This window comes from Miscanthus floridulus, chromosome 3, assembly GCF_019320115.1.
Source record: "Miscanthus floridulus cultivar M001 chromosome 3, ASM1932011v1, whole genome shotgun sequence".
Taxonomy (NCBI): Eukaryota; Viridiplantae; Streptophyta; class Magnoliopsida; order Poales; family Poaceae; genus Miscanthus; species Miscanthus floridulus.
Window position 1 is genome coordinate 52288438 of NC_089582.1, and position 11390 is coordinate 52299827.

An 11390-nucleotide genomic window follows, 5' to 3' on the forward strand; every position below is an offset into this window, starting at 1 on the left:
CTGGTTTCTCAGAACCTCTAAAGAAATTCAGTGCCCGATTCATTAGTCTTCTATCTTATAGTTGTCAGATCGGTAATCTTCTTTTCTCCAGTCCTAGTGTAAAAATATGTATGAAACTTCTTCTCCAAGTCAGCCCAATTGGCAATGGAATTGACAGGCAATGACGAAAACCAAGTAAAGGCTGGCCCTGATAAGGACAGAGAGAAGAAACGAACTCGATGGGCATCCTCAACTAACGCTTCACCCAATTGTGTAAGATACCGACTGATATGTTCTATCGTGCTTGTACTGTCTTGGCCAGTGAACTTAGTGAATTCTGGGAGCCTATAATTTATAGGAAGAGCGACCAAATCATACCATTCTGGATATGGGCGTTTGTACGAAAAGGTCAGCCCTTTTGGCTTCAGACCGAACTGATTCTTCATCATCTCGGTCACCCTTAGTAATAATTCATCAGCTTATGGATTTGGATTCCTCTGCACCTGCTGACCCATCTATGGATTGAAATCTCACGTGCTTGATATCTTGGATTTGGCATCATGTGGAGGGTGTTATAATCTGTGCCATAGTGATACCCTTATGGAATCTCAATTTGCTGGGCCCTTTGCTGGCTTGCTGCTTGAAGTCTCTGATTGTAGACATAAGGATCTATATCTCTATGGATCCTTTGGATTGATGGTGCTATTTTTTGAGCCAACGACGGTATGTGGCCTAATGTGCCAAAATTGATCATCTGGTTCTGACTTTGCCCCGCTGGCTGTTGCACATGATGTACTGATGATCCAGGATTGTACTATGTCTGATTTGCAGTAGTTCCTTGAGTTTGTTCAGATGAACCCTGAACTGTCTGGACATCACCACTACCAGCTGGTGCTACTTCTTGATGGCTGGTACCGACTTGATTAGTCCCTTGGGTCGATGGATCTAGAATGTTGTAATAAGCCGGTCTGCCTTGACCAACTGGAAATCCATGGATCGCCTCTCTCATGGCATTGTGGAATATGTCCACGAAAGCTTCGTTATGGCTTGATATGGCATCACGAATAGATTTGTCTACAACTTCCTTAAAGAAATGCATGTATTTAGCTTTAGTTGTGTCTGTCTGCCCGTGTAACAGAACTCTTGATAGTGGAAATTTCTGAACAATTGTGTTGTCACATGTTTTGGTGTAGGACAACAAACATTAGTTCTGAAACTCTTCTGTAGCTTTGCTGATGATACCCTTATCCCCATCAGGCAGATCTTCATAATGTAGCATAAGGATGTCGTTGTTGTTGTGAACCGCCATGGCGATTGTGGGGTCCCACTGGGCGTGCTAGAAACGTGTGTCGACATAGAATTTTTGTCCCGTGCCGAGGACACACGCAGCAAGCTGGAAGGGTCTGCTCAATGGAGCTATAGATCCGCCTAGCTTCAGCGCAGGGATGGTTGATCTTGTGCACTCCTCCCGAGACATGCCAGTCAATTTGACCCTATAATTGACAAGGAGAGAAAGTTCATCAATAATTAATTGCGGAACTTGCCGGTGTTGCCAGATAGTCCCGAATGTGTGGCTCTGAGAGCCGATATGAAAGGAGATCGACTAAACAGTCGATTCTAGCATATTCATGAGAATAAATCGGTTAAAGCTCATTGGGTTGTATAAGAAGAATCAGTTATCATTCAGGGTAAATGTCGTTATTTGAACAAAGATTAATCAATGGCAATAAGATGTCAACAATGATTGGTTTATGCTAAGCCAATGATTACAAGTAACCAAACCCCTTTTTATATAAAGAAACAATTCAACATCACTTAACCGTTTAATAAAGATAAATCTAATGAAAATGTTAGATCTCATCTATCGCTATGACCAGTGGGGCATGAGGCAGGATCATGCAGGCCTTAGAAATAACAATAGACTCGACAACCCTAACTCATTACTAATATCAGTGGGGCATGAGGCAGAATCATGCAGGCCATAATACAATAATAAGATCATGGGGCTAACATATCTTTCAACCTATCTTTACTTCAATAGTCTTGTGATGCGAACTGTTCATGAAAGCACTCGATATCGGCTAAAACAACCAATTCAGGCGTAGCGCATAGTTAAAGTCATGCCTTATCAGGAATAGATCTATCAAATAACGATCCCCACTCCATGGTGCTAACAGTGGGGTGTGAGGCAGAATTACATAGGCCATGATAACGGGCCATGGAATGGTTCTCGCTAGCCAACAAATCTACTCAAGACGCAACATGCTTTAACCGCACGCTATGCATTATCATGATTGATGTAAAACAGCCGATAAAACGTAACTCATCGTTTAAGGTATAGATTAGATCAGTTTCAGATTAACAAACGATGGGCCAAACAAGATATAAGGCCGATCTAGATCAATCCCAATCGGGCAGAGTGATATTACTGTAATTTAGATAAATAATGAAAGCAATAAGCAATATCGGTAACTTCATGAATCTACCAAAGACTGCCATTCTAAGGTAGAGCCGATAACTTGACCTTGATATAGTTCATGCAGTGGGGGTCGATCGGATCGATGCAGCCATACTTGAACTAGGCAAGAATCGATAACTAACTTATACCAGAGTCGCAGTGGAGGTTGACCAGATCAATGCAGCCGTACAAACAGAGGTATAAGCCATGACGTTACTTACAACAAGTAGTGGAGGTTGACTGGATCGATGCAGTTGTACGTGCTGAAGAACTCACCGAGATCTACTCTACTCCTACTCCTAAGGGATGGCCAGAGCCGAAAAAGTAAATAACTTGTATATTGGATTGATTGTTGTTGTTTTTACAATAGACGGGGCTTGATATTTATACCTGGGACCTGCACATGACTCTTGTCTAAGCACGACTCATCACAATTTTTGACCCTAGAGAAAGCATTCCTAATTTAAGATAACTTGGACTCTAATCTTTCCCTTTTTGTAGAGTCCAACATGTTTCATCCTAGCACCGAACGTAGCCTTTGTCGTTATCTGAAGAAAGCAGATTCCAATTTTTGCATCCAAATCAGCTGGTCCCGATCTGCATGCAATTGACATGATCTTGGGAGCTTTCGAGTCCCTGCAACTCTTCTTCCAAATTTTGGTGTAAACACATTATGGAGACAATCACCTTATCTAATCAAGGTGCTAGTTCCTGACCTTGGAATGCTGGTTTCATTTTGGACGTCTGTTTGTGTTATGAAAACTATATATTCGTTGTGGTTGGATTTGGACATTATGTCATTGTGGTCAAAAACTATGTATGTTGCTGTCATTTTGTATGGATATTTGTCTCGGTGGTGTTCCAAAAATATATATGTTGCTAGAGATACGTAAGCCAAGAAATTTCTATATTATTGTTGGTGCTATAATGCATTGTGAACAATAATGACGAACATTGGTAACACCAGTGGTAATGGACAAAACATTACTACCGGAACAAACACAACAGTGGCAGTGATGCTGCCCCTCATTACCGCCAGAGGGAACACCGACCGCAAGTGCTAGCGCCAACATCACCGTCGGATGGCATGCCAGTCCGGCGTTGATGTTCTCGTCATCACTACCGGATGGTACGCCGATCCGGCGTTGATGCTCTCTTCATCACAGTCGGATGATACCCCAGACCGGCGTCGATAGGTCCATCATCACTGCCGTTTGGTACGCTGTCCCGACAATGATAGTTGCATCATCACCACCGAATGGTACGCCAGGCTGGTGTCATTGTACGCATCATCACCGTCGGACGATATGTTGGTCTGGTGTCGATGGAGGCATCAACACCGCTAGATGGTACGCCGGACCGGCGTCGATGAACGCATCATCACCGCTAGATAATAAGCCAGGCCGGCGTCGATGGATGCATCATCACCGCCGGATGGTACGCTAGACCGACGTTGAAGGACATATCATCACTGCCAGATGGTACGCTGGGCTGGTGGTGGTAACATACCATCACCGCCGTATCGTACGCCGGACCGATGGTGGTAAAATACCGTCACCACTAGCTCTCTACCAGCAAAGATAATTGTCGCCGATCACCGCCGACAAACACCAACAGGGCCCAAAACCGTTGGTAATGGGGGTCTAGAGCCGGCGGTGATTAGCTTTGTGTAGTAGTGTATGGTACATTCCACACTCATTCAAAGATCTAGCAAAGTGGATTCTTTTGGCCAACCAAGCATGAAGAAACGAGGGACTTCATCTGGAGGTGTGGATCGTGTCAGAGGCACGGGAACATCAATTAAAGAGATGCCATGCCACTCACCAACAACCTCCAGATTGAGCACTTCGATGTCTGAGGAATTGACTATATGGGACCGTTTCCAAAGTCAAAGAACTATGAGTACATCTTGGTGGCAGTAGACTATGTCTCCATGTGGGTTGCAGCCATGCCATGTAGAGTTTCTGATGCGAAGAACTCCTAGAAGATGTTTGAAGAAATAATATTTCCACGTTTTGGAGTTCCAAGAATGGTGATTAGTGATGGAGGCACTCACTTCATTGACAAGAACTTTCACCAATACTTGTCAAAACATGGAATTCGTCACAATGTTGCTACTCCATACCACCCTTAGACAAGTGGCCAAGCAGAAACATCGAACAAACAAATCAAGAACATTCTGCAGAAGGCGGTCAATGAGATAGGGACTGCATGGAAGGATAGACTACTCAATGCATTATGGGCTTACAGAACGGCTTATAAAAACCACTTGGGATGTCACCATACCAACTCATCTATGGGAAGGCCTGTCATCTACCCATTGAGCTAGAATTCAAAGCTCATTGGGACATCAAACGATGGAACATGGACTTGGAAGCTGCAGGAACTAGGAGGAAGATGCAACTCTCTAAACTTGATGAATGGGGTGAAAAAGCATATCACAACGCCAAGATGTACAAGGAGAGAACAAAAAGATGGCACGACAAGAGGATCAAGAAGAAGGAGATCACCCCAAGAGATAAGGTATTACTTTTTAATTCTAGGGTGAAATTATTCGAGCATGGAAAACTTCGGAGCAAATGGGAAGGACCATTCAAGGTTATAAGCACCTCGTCGCATGGAGTGGTAACACTTCAAAATGACGAAGGTACGTTATTTAAGGTAAATGGTCACCGTCTCAAGATCTTTCTAGAACCTAAAAACCCAACTAAGGATTTGGATGAGGTAGATTTTATTATTTTGCCATAGATTTACACCTCTGCCCTCCACCTTACGATTCGTATTGCGGTAATATATTCTCCGGATTAGATAAACATTAGAAACCGTCGTGCGAAAAATCTCCGTGAGGTGGTGACATGTGGGGCTGGTCGGCCCCACCTATAGGCCGGCCGGCCCACCTGTCCATCTCCTCGCCTCCGCTCAATTGGATCGCGAACCTTCTAGAGTATTCTAGCGAGAATATCCGATTTTCTGAGCCATTTGGTTTTTCCTCGTTACGAGACTCCTAATAGATAGATCTTGACCCCTGCTGCAAGTTTTCCCCCTATATAAACAAGCCCCTGCCTGCCTCCATAGCCATTCTAACAAAGCCTTCCATCTCCAGCAGCACCCAAGCTCTCCTCCTCTCAAGTTTCAATTGTCGAAAAAGAGATTGTCCCCTACGGAGTTGAAGAAGCCATACCGCTGAGCATCATCCCGCTGTGAGAAGTAGCTCCTATTCCCTCCAATGAATCTTACTTCGCCCAAGCCATCCATCATCCAGCTATTGCTCTGCTGCCGACGCGTCTACTCCTTCAAGATAAGCCATGCCAGCCGGAGGCGCCGAAGATCAAGGTCTCGAAGGAGATCAACCTCCTTCCTCCAAGGGCGAACGAGACACTGACCGGGGTGATGACGAACAAGTTTGGAGATGTCACATGCGCTAAATACAAGTTGGTCACGCCTCGCTTGACCATAGATGGTGTTTGTGCTGCTCTTGAGCAAGTCAAGGTCATACAGCCAAAGGAGAAGAAGAAGAGGGCACCACCCTCTGCCCTAGAAAATGAAGAGAAACGCCAACAGCCGACCGTTTCTATGCTGTAGGACAAGATCAAGACCCTCACTGATGAGGACATGACACCCATGCATATGACCATGTTTGGCGCATGGTATGGAGGGTTAGGAGGCCAGCAAGGGTGTCCAAGTCAAGAAGGAGACCCGAGGCTAATTCGGTTCGAGTCTCCGAGGTGGAGGCCCAAAGCAACTAAAGTTCGAGCCCGTCTCGGAGTCCAGGAGCAGCACGTACTAAAAACGATGCCCAAGTCGCATACAGTGTCCGTTTTGGGAGTTCTTTATATGGATGGAAAGATAATTTCATGGAGCTTCCAATGGCACCAGTCCCACCTTAAAATTCGATCGGAGTCAACAGGAATCATAGAAACAAGTGGACGTCCAGAATCTGTCAGGGTGCTACTCCACCGTCGGCGACAACTTAATTTAGAGGTGAGCTCGTTCTTAAGTGATCCTTTTCATACTTTTGAGAATAGATTGCTACCTAATGATGTTATATTAATTAGGAACATTGGAGAGTGTCATGGTGCACCATTTAGAGGAAGAGTCTGTTGTTATTCCTCTTGCTATGACTAACCTTCTGCAGGATAATGTACATAAGCGAGAGGATGACATGGAGGAAAATGAGGATCTCACAACCTCATATGCAAATTCAGAACCATCACTTCATAATGCACCTATTAACAAAAGGTGAAAATTGTCTTAATGTACTAAATTTTTTCATAAACCATGCTATCATAGAGCAATTGTTAGTGGAATCCTCTCTTGATTTCTCTTTGTCCCATGATAATTTGCTTGATGTTCCTTGTGATAAAGATGAATTGGTTGATGATACTTCAGTTTTACATATTTTGGAACCAGTCACTTGTGCTAAAAATAAACATGTTATTCATATTGCTACTAAAACTGATGAGCTCAAACTGTTGTCTTCTTTACATACTTTGGGTTACATTGAATTTGATGTTTTGTGTAACCTAGATTGTTTGGAGGAGAGCCTTTTTAAATATGCTGATTTGTCTTGGTTTTCTAAACACACATATCATGTTATTGGCAAATACAACAACAAGGGACAATATATGATACATCGAGTATACATTCATAGTAATATGATTTTTTCTTTTGGTGTATAAGATTATGATCGTTTAGAGGGCAGACATAATAATACAAACATTTTCTCATGTTCCTCAAAGAAACAAGTTCACTTCCAAGAAGGGAAGCATTGTTGGTTGCTACCTATGTCTGCTAGACCATCTATTCCTACATTGTCTTTGGTTAGTTCTAATCTTTTGCAGGATAGTGTTGACATACATCGTGTGCATTCGGATCATGGAGTCTACATGCTTGCTGAAATTTTTATGCGAGATGACATGCTAGAAACTTGGAAACATGGTCACATTCCTTCTCACAATTATTTCAGTTCCCTTTGTCTTTGCAACCTTGTTCTCCTTTAAGTTGTGCAGGATTAGTTTCACGCACAATCGACGCCAAGGACAGCTTTTCGTCAAGAAGGGGAGGATGATGAGGACATGGCACCCATGCATATGACCATGTTTGGCGCATGGTATGGAGGGTTAGGAGGCCATCAAGGGTGTCCAAGTCAAGAAGGAGGCCCGAGGCTAATTCGGTTCGAGTCTCCAAGGTGGAGGCCCAAAGCAACTAAAGTTCGAGCCCGTCTCGGAGTCCAGGAGCAGCACGTACTAAAAACGATGCCCAGGTCGCATACAGTGTCCATTTTGAGAGTTCTTTATATGGATGGAAAGATAATTTCATGGAGCTTCCAATGGCACCAGTTCCACCTTAAAATTCGATCAGAGTCAACGCGAATCATAGAAACAAGTGGACGTCCAGAATCTATTAGGGTGCTGCTCCACCATCGGCGACAACTTAATTTAGAGGTGAGCTCGTTCTTAAGTGATCCTTTTCATACTTTTGAGAATAGATTGCTACCTAATGATGTTATATTAATTAGGAACATTGGAGAGTGTCATGAGGGACTTAGAGGAAGAGGTGGAGGCGATGATGACCAGCAAGGACGTCCAACAGAAACCGGAGGCCCGGTCCAACATGATTTCGAGTCTGCCTCGGCCTCTAGGACCAGTCTACCTTAAACTGGTCACCCAGGACGCATCCGGACTCCGTTTTCAATGATCCACATATGGATGGAAAGCTAATTTGATAAGGAAGCCAATCCAAGTGGTCTCACGTCAAAAGCTATTCGGAATCAACAGGAATCATGGTCACAAGTTAGCATCCAGAATCTGTCAGGGTGCTGCGACACCATCTTTTGGTCCGTTGGACCATGTATCGTGTTTGGGTCCAAGGGTCTTGCACGACCCTAGAGTCTTCATAAACAGTTGCCGCCCCTCCATTAGGGTTTGGGTTTTGCTTAGATTATTCTATCAAGAACAGTTTTGTCGTTCATCGGTTTGTGAGACCCCAACTTCGTGAGATTAATTATTCATCTGCAATTTGGTTGTGTTCTTTCTTGTTCTTGCTTGTGTTCTTCGTTGCGTAGGCAGGGATTAGCCTTCTTGGCAAGGTCAACCTGGTCTATGACTTGGTTGATAACCAGAGGAGCTGTGGTGCTAAGATTGTAGGGTTCGATCTTTCGATCTAAAGCCGGATCGATGTGTCATTCTCCGCCACAACGATAGTTACCTCTACCTGATGGAAGATCAGGATCCCCGTTTCCATTACTCACCGAGTACATCCATGCGTTGCAACATAGGATCGATAAAGAGCACATCCATTGTAGGAACCTAGAATATGAGCTTACTATATTAAGCCGCTATGTTGTCAATCAGGACAAGTTTAAGAATTAAGAGTTAGGTTGTGGATCGATAGGGCATAATTAGGTCAATGTTTAGGTCGTTTGCTTAGCTCAATTGTTAGGTTGGTTAAAGTTTGTGCTAGCCAGTTGAAAGTTTGTGTTTAGGTTGGATTGTGTAATAAAGTGCATTATCAATGAAATCTTATTGCTACTACCTGCTCTCTATTCTTTTGTATATGTGTTTGTCTCCACATGTTGTGCATAAAGGTAAATATTAAACAAGTGTGGGGGAAGCACACCGCGATAACGAAACAAGATCCGATTGTGAAAATCACGAAATTCAGAAAGTAATGGACCAAATACCACGCTCGCCAAAGTTGGACTGAAATGGGCCCGAGAGTGGGCCGCCCGGCCTCCTACACTGGCCAGCCGGCCTAGCCCAGCTCCGCCTCACCTCGCGCTTCGTCCACAGTCTGCTTTGAGTCTCGTATGTTCTAATTTCATCTATCTCGCTGTCTGTTTCGAACCGAATTGAAAATCCTTTGATAAAACAATTTTAAAACTTGAGGAAAGATTATTTCAATCATGACTTGAAGGATAGATTCACATATACTTTTCCTGAAAGTCTTGCTACTGCTGGAAACTTATTTTTAGGGACCCCATGTTACTTAAATTGTTGTGGAATGAGATATAGTAGAATAATCAGAACTTCATTCGTGATGTCTTGTTATTGGAGAATTTTCTTTCAAAATGTAAAATGAATAGCTACACCTCTCCTTGGTGGTAAGCAATGTCCAACCAGAGCCAAATATGATAGACTAGGAAAACCTTCTACACATGCTACTTGTTATTGAATTGAGTTTTGTCAAACCTTGTGACCCTTGTTGAGAAATTTATCATGCTCTCAAGATCAAGATCACGTACACCCCATATATACCTACTGCTCCTACACTGGGGGTATGCAAAAAACATGTTTTCTAGCCACCCAAAAATGTTCTACTCCTACATTGGTAATAGACACAAAAATATGTTTCTTAGGATAAATGCTCCAAGTTCTTATAAATATCTCTATTGAAAGTTTCAATTGCAGAAAAAAGAGGCATGGGCTATGCAAAAGTCATTCATAAAAAAAAGAGAATTGAAAAAATGGGCAAGTGTCCAAGATATTGAAAACAATGGGTACTTAGATGCCCGCCATGAAAAGAAGAGATGAATAAGATAGCCCATGTTTTCTTGCAAAACTGTTTCAAAATTTTAACAAGAGAGATATGTTTCAAGGAGCATAGTAGAATTAGGTTAGACACCATATATATACATCCACACACATACACATCTTGACCTAAGAGTATGAAATTTTTTCTCCTTAGATCCTTGTTTTGACTTTACAATATATGCAGTGCAAGTATGTTCTCATATTTATTCCTATCGGAGCTACACATAAGCTTTTTAGAAGTAGGTAAAAAGAAGGCAAGAACATTAAATGCCTTGGTAAGGATAAAAAAATACTACATATATTGAGTGATTTGAGAGTGCCACAAAATGAGAAGGTAAGCTATGTTTTGTTTTCCAAAATCTTAAAATGTTTCTCCAATTGACTTGATAGAAGGAAGATAGTGATCTATTTCAAGCTGTTCCATTCTTCAACCACCCAAAGTTTTATGGTAGACACTTTGAATCCTGCAGAGCATGTATGATTGGGAATAGTTTAATGTTGATGTCTTGTCCCAAGGTTATTTCTTAAGTAATCTATCCTTTTATTGAGGATGAGTAAAATCCTAAGTGTGAGGGAGTTTGTTGATGGTATTTAATGTCAATTATAAACCGTCCATATATGTCGATAGAATATCGTCGACAGTCCTCCGAGGGGTATCCCATGAAGGTAGATTGACCGGCAGAGATGCGTATAATCGAGAATAAGGCAACAGAGACACACAAGTTAGACAGGTTTAGGCCGTCAGTATGACATAATACCCTACTCCTATGGTCTGTTGGATTGTATTGGCTATCGTATGATATTGCGTGCCTTTGGAGAGGGTCCCTGCCTGCCTTATATAGTCCGAGGGGCAGGGTTACAAGTCGGTTAGATCTAGGAGATAACCGGAAAGTAATAATAGATTACATGAATCATGGGATCATATGTATCCTAACAGATCTCATAGTATCTTCAGGATATCTTCCAAGTGTCTTGCAGGAGGCGCCGAGCAGCGTCGTGCCCCGCAAGGCTTCATCTTGCTGGCTGGGCCACCCCTAGGGGCGTAGCCCATGTGGTCTGCCATGGGTATCTAGGGTCATGCCCCCCACAGCTAGTCCCCGAGCACCTAGTATCCGTTGTGCAACACCGTCTTGAGCTTGTCTGAGCAGGTGCAAACAAAGCCAAGCAGTCAAACTCATGGTCCGACCACCATGATGAGTTGCCGACCATTTGTGAGCCATCGCCGAGCAGCGTGAATCATCGTCGAGCAGTGTGACCCAAGTACGGCTTGACATAAGGATGTAAGGAGTTCAAGTTCAGAATCAAAAATTTCTTCGTAGTGGACCAAGTGTGCCCACTTAGAGTCCGACCATGAGAAAGGGAGATAATCTTCTTTAGCTTCAAGTGGCGCAGAGTCTTCCAAATTAAAGCAAACACACTCA